This window comes from Grammomys surdaster, unplaced genomic scaffold (genome assembly GCF_004785775.1).
Source record: "Grammomys surdaster isolate TR1022 unplaced genomic scaffold, NIH_TR_1.0 125984, whole genome shotgun sequence".
Lineage (NCBI taxonomy): Eukaryota > Metazoa > Chordata > Mammalia > Rodentia > Muridae > Grammomys > Grammomys surdaster.
The window spans coordinates 3,551,412-3,556,743 of NW_021620800.1; the positions used below are offsets into that span (position 1 = coordinate 3,551,412).

General features: G+C 53.9%; 1 protein-coding gene across 1 annotated transcript in view; it reads left to right on the forward strand.

Moving 5' to 3' along the window:
- The first annotated feature begins 929 nt into the window (after window positions 1-929).
- The window catches only part of Chst8 (carbohydrate sulfotransferase 8), a 140,393-nt gene continuing 135,990 nt past the window's right edge, over window positions 930-5,332 (forward strand). Inside the window, exon 1 of the mRNA XM_028754180.1 lies at window positions 930-1,294. The gene's annotated coding sequence lies outside the window, so the exon portion shown is untranslated. The remainder of the gene's footprint in view (window positions 1,295-5,332) is intronic.

Genomic DNA, 5,332 nt, shown 5'->3' on the forward strand with positions numbered 1-5,332 from the left:
CTTCTCTGCAGTTTTGTTTGTTTTGTTTTTCGTTTAATTTCATTCTGTATGTCCCTTCAAGACTAGGCTTGTTTACTGGTTTACGCAGCTGAAAATGGTTACTAGATCCGCAGCCAGCCTTTGCTCCTAGTGTCTGATTGCCCCCTGCAGGTCGGGGCTCCTCTTCTCTGGAAAATCAAGATTTGAATCCACAGCCCTGGAACCGAGTCCCGGTTCTACACTTGTGCTGTGTTGGCTGTGGGTCAGAGACTCCCCCACTCTTTTATTCTGGGTATGGATGGAGGGGAGGGGTTGCTTGCTTCAGCCCTCAAGTTGGAGCCAGATGCTTAAGTTCTCAAGCGAGATATCGGACTACTGGGCACTTGTGATTAACTACAGACCCAGAAATTTAGGAGTAAGTGCCAACAAGAGACAAGGCCTTGATCAAATTCCACGCGGACTGTAGTCTGGGAACCTACCTGAATCTTTCTGCGCACCAATCCCTTTGCAAGCCCCGAGGCCGCTCAGTTTTGGGTCTAAAGCACAAGACCCTACCTACTGGCTCCTTTTCTTTTTCCCCAGGTCAGCGCAGGGTTACTCAGTGTCACCACTGGGGCAGTGGCAGCTAAGAAGCTGCGGAGTGGAGCCAAGCGGCAGATTAGAGTCCAGCTCTCGGGGATCCCCGAGCCGGGCGCAACCCGCGCCAGTACCGCCCCACCCCCCGCTGCCGCCCGACCGCGCCCAGCGGCAGCTCCTACGGAGCGCGCGGCCAGTGGGGCCGCGGGAGCCGCAGAGCGCGCGTGGGCGTGGCGCCCGTGAGCTCCCGAGAGGACTGAGCGATCGGGGAAGAGATTTCCCCCATCTCTGCCCTGCCACCGGGATCGCCGCTTTCCACCGTGGGGCGGGGCCCGGGCTGGGGGCGGGGCGCCGGGCGGGCGCGGCGCTATTTCCAGCCTTGCCGGAGGCTTCGCTCGCACTTCGCTGGGAGCCTTCCCGGCGCGTGAGCCGGATCCGGTGGCACCGCGGGGAAGAGACAGGACCGGGCGGTGGCGGCAGAGACAGGGGGACGCACCCGGTGCAGAGGAACCAACAGGAGCACGCCGCCGCAACCTCTCCCGCGCGCTCCGGTCGCCGACTCTACACCGATTGCCCACTCCCCGCACCTTGCACTACACGGAGAAAGAAAACCAGCCTGGCCCAAACTGGGGCGGAGATCGTTCTTGCTTCTCAAGAGCCCGGGAGGAAGATTCTCCAGTCGCCAAGAACCGCGCCGGACCAGAGGAACCCGTGGCCTGAAGAGCACCGGCTGTGCCAGGTAAGTGGCTGCGCCCTACACCACCCCGGTTCCCTCTCTATGCTAGCGGTTCACCCGAAGGGATGTCCCTGGTAATCCCAGGATGAAGCCGGGACCGTTCTGAGCGCAAATCCCGCCACTAGACATGGTTCAGAGTCCCAAGCTGCAGGTGCTGGTGGGGCGTGCGGTGCTTGGGTCTGGCGGTACTTTGGGGACCAGCCCCCCGTGAGTGGGAACTTTAATTAGACTTTGGATTCTTGGTTTTCTCCGCGCCTAGGAACTGCCTCTCTTTCTCCTAGGGCTCTCCCCGGGGACCCTTCGTTCCTTCTCCTAGCCCTGGATGCTGAATGCGTGTAAGCTGCTTTGGGCGCTGAGCGGCGAGTGCCCAAGGGCCGGGCTGGAGCGTCCAGAGCGCCTAGGCTTTGGCGTGCGCTTGGAACTGGGACTTAGTGGCCAGTTGGGGCGCGCAGGGCGAAAGGGGAAGTTACAAGCGACCTTGGCTCCCTACCAGGAGACGTAAGGTGTCCCTGCGCTCCATTGCGCGCATCTCCACCCCTCAACTCTCTAGGGCCCCGGCCTGTTATGTGCTCCCGGCGAGTGTGCGTGCGTCAGCGATCGTAGGGAGGTGTGTGCATGCGTGTGTCCCCGAGTGCGGGAGTCGGAGCCTCCGGCAGCTGGGGGTAGGGAACGGTGAGACGATCTGCTTTGCGGCGGGCTGAGCCCAGCTCTAGCGGCAGTTACAACTTCAGCTGCTGCGTGGGGCTGTTTTTCTCGTACTCCGGCCTGGCCAGGAGAAGGTGCGTTCTCTGGTTTGGGCAGGGTCAGAGGTGGCGCTTGGGCATCAAGTGACCTCTCTATTTCCCGCGCTGTACTCCAAACCCTAACTTGAGTTGTACATCTTGTCTCTGAGCCCTGCGGCCCTCACCTGGAGCTGTAACAGTCGGGGAACTGTGCCCTGGATTTCGGGCATACTGGTCGGATCTTGGAACAGTCTGTCCTGCAGCCATTTCGGCATCACGGGAGATGCATCTCTGAGCCGCCTCCCAGCAGGACCCTAAGCGTGATTGGCTCTAAGAAGAATGGGCTTCTGGGGCTCTCTGTATCTGTGGATGTAGCCAGGCAGCAGGCCAAGTGGGAGACTCAGTTGGGGGCAAGGACATAGCTCCAGATGGTAGGGGTGGGTAAAGGGGTAAATAAAAGGCAGGTTAACTCTTTCCCCACCTTCCTCCACATTCACAGGGATGAGCTTCTGCCATCAAGCCCACTTTCTTTGGGTTCACCTTGACTCTTTACCGGTGGGTAGGGGGCCTTGTCTTAAGTCCCACTCTAGTGCAGAACAACCTTTGACCTGTAGAACTCTCCAACACCACAGCGTCTCCTGATCCTGTCCCTGTCCCAAAAGCGATGTTGGAAAGAATGAGGGAGGGACGGTGGCTCTCATAGAAGAAGAGTTTTCTATTCTTTTTAGCCAGGATCTCACTGTGTGGCCCAAGCTGGCCTGGAACTAAAGACCTCAACCCGCGGAGGGCAGGATTACAGGTGCGCACCACCTCCCCTCACTCATTCTCCTTTAATCAAACCGTCCCATTACCTACAGGCAGACGAGCTGGGGGCGGGGAGGGGCTCTTGAGGAGAGTGGAAACGCTCTGGGGGGCTTCAGCAGGTTGGCTTCTGAGAAGTGACACACAGCAGAGGTGCCATTCAGACCCTGAAAAGACTGACTCAAAACGGGTTGATCAATAACGCAATCACATTTGAACACAGAAAACCTCAAAGTCTGACCCTATCCCATCGTTTGACGGAATCTCTTGGGGCACATGAATGGTATAACTTATTTATTTATTTACCCGGAATCAGACTTTGTAGGAGTGAATTATGGTCCCCGGCTATTGATTTTTGTTTTGTTTTCTTTCTTTTTTTTTTTAAAGGCCCCAAATTTAAAAAGTCAAGGCTTTCTCAAAGCAAGGTCAAGGATTAATTATTTATAGAGAGGCATCAATCAGCCAGGGATGGGGGTGTGTGTGTGTGCTCATTTATAAATTCCCTGAGTGAGCAAAATGAAATCTATTTTTCTCTGGCTCCAGCCAGGAGAGAAGAGATGGCTTGTTGGACCCAGGATGTTTTCTGCTTGAGATGCCTTTTCTGTCTTGTAGCTGGAATATCGCTTGGGAAATTTTATGCGTCTTTGCTGTGTTTCCATAATGAACATTTACTGATTACAGAGTACCAAGGGACTTTCATTTTTTAAACATTTATTCAAATCTTTGTTTATGTAAGCTAATAAGTCTGGAAAAGTTCAGTTAACTATCCCTCCACCCCCGAGTCTCATGGTTGTTGGGCAAGTATGCTTGGCAGGTTCATCTCAGAATTTACTTTCCATTCAGTTACGAGGGGGGGACATCAGATGTGTATGGTTGGAAATACGGGGCTGGTTGCCTCCCTGTACTTGACTTGAGTTCTCTCCAGGCACTGCTCTTTGTGGTTTTGCTGACAGAAGTCAGGTTGTGCTCGGAGCTGTGATTGCTGTTTTGTTGGTGTGTGTGGTGGGAGAAGGCCACTGTGGCCCCTGGATCGCCGACGGGGGCAGACAGAGAAGGGGTGGTCACCGTTTGACTTTCTTGCCTCTTGCCTTCCACTCACCTGGAGTCCGATACCCATTTTAGTGCCCACGTATTCCCACTTCTCTGTTTTGCCCATGCACGGGAGCTACAGCAGAACAAATTATAGCCAGTAAACATAGGGAACAATTGCCCTGCCTCTGTGTTAATCAGAAGGTAATGAGTCTTCTAAAAGGAGGTTTATATAATGCTGGCCGGAGGAGGTCAAGATGGCTCCGCAGAGGGAACGGCCAAAAATAAAACAGATGAGCAAAGGTGTTGCCTGTATGCATATGTGGACTCAGTATCAGGACATTTGCTGGAGGTGGGCAGCTTCCGTGTGACACTGTGGTGACCAGAGGATCCTGGGTGCTTGCTTTGCCTTTGGAGCTGATTTCTAGCTGATGTGTCTGGCTTGAGAGTGGCTGTGTCTTTTCCTCTCAAGAAAAAGCTGCCCCTAAATAGAGGAGATTCACTGGCTCAGATAACCTGGGGACAGCTGCCTGAGCTCAGGTGGCAGATGATACTGCTCATTTCTTATTGGCTGAAGGGTAAGTGACCCTCCGGTGAGTAAATCACTGTGGCAGAGGATGTGACTTACAAATCGGTAGTGTAAAGAAGTAGTGACTTTTACCCTCTGAGAAACTACCTGTCATTTGTGATCTTGTGTTGTAGACAAGATTCTCCAGGACTTGATCATGGGTGGTTAGGAATTCAGAAGAGCACTTAACGCTGTTGGGGAAACTGGGGAAGGCTGTGTAGCAGTAGATAGCCCTGGGCCTACCCTCAGAACTACCTTTCAGAAAATCACAGAGTACCAGAATCCAGGCCGGCGCGGCTGGGGTTGTCAACACAGCTGCCTTCCCAGGCTGCCAGGCTGGAGCATGCATTCTTATTCCCTGCCTAGAAGACCCTACTTCTGGGGAGATGGTGCTGGGTGAGGGGTGGGTGTCTGCTGACAATGAGGGTATGGTATCCGTCTCCTGCCAAACCGGGCTCATTCTGGTGAGTGACATCTATTTGAACTAAAACTACCATTGTCATCATAGAAATGTGGAGCCAAATGACTCTTGTCTCACACTCCCAGGGCCGGCCCGCTTGTCTGTCTCCTTCATTCAGTCACCAGTGAGTGTTGACTGAGTATGTATTAGACGTCTGTCATTGTGCCAGGCCCTGAAGACAAGGTGAGGGAAGGGGGTGCAGTCCCTGCCCTTGTGGACAGAGACTTCTCTGTCATTCATCCCTCCAGTCTATGCCAGGCAAAGGCATTATTAGAAACAACTGATGTCCATGGGAGTCTAGACTTGAGAAAGACCAGAAGGGGATACCTGGGTTGTTTCCTTACTTCATTGGACCCCGTGTGTGCTAAACAAGTGCTCTACCACTGAGTTGTAACCCTGTGTGAGTTTGTTATGAGCCATACGAGAGAGAGAGAGAGAGAGAGAGAGAGAGAGAGAGAGAG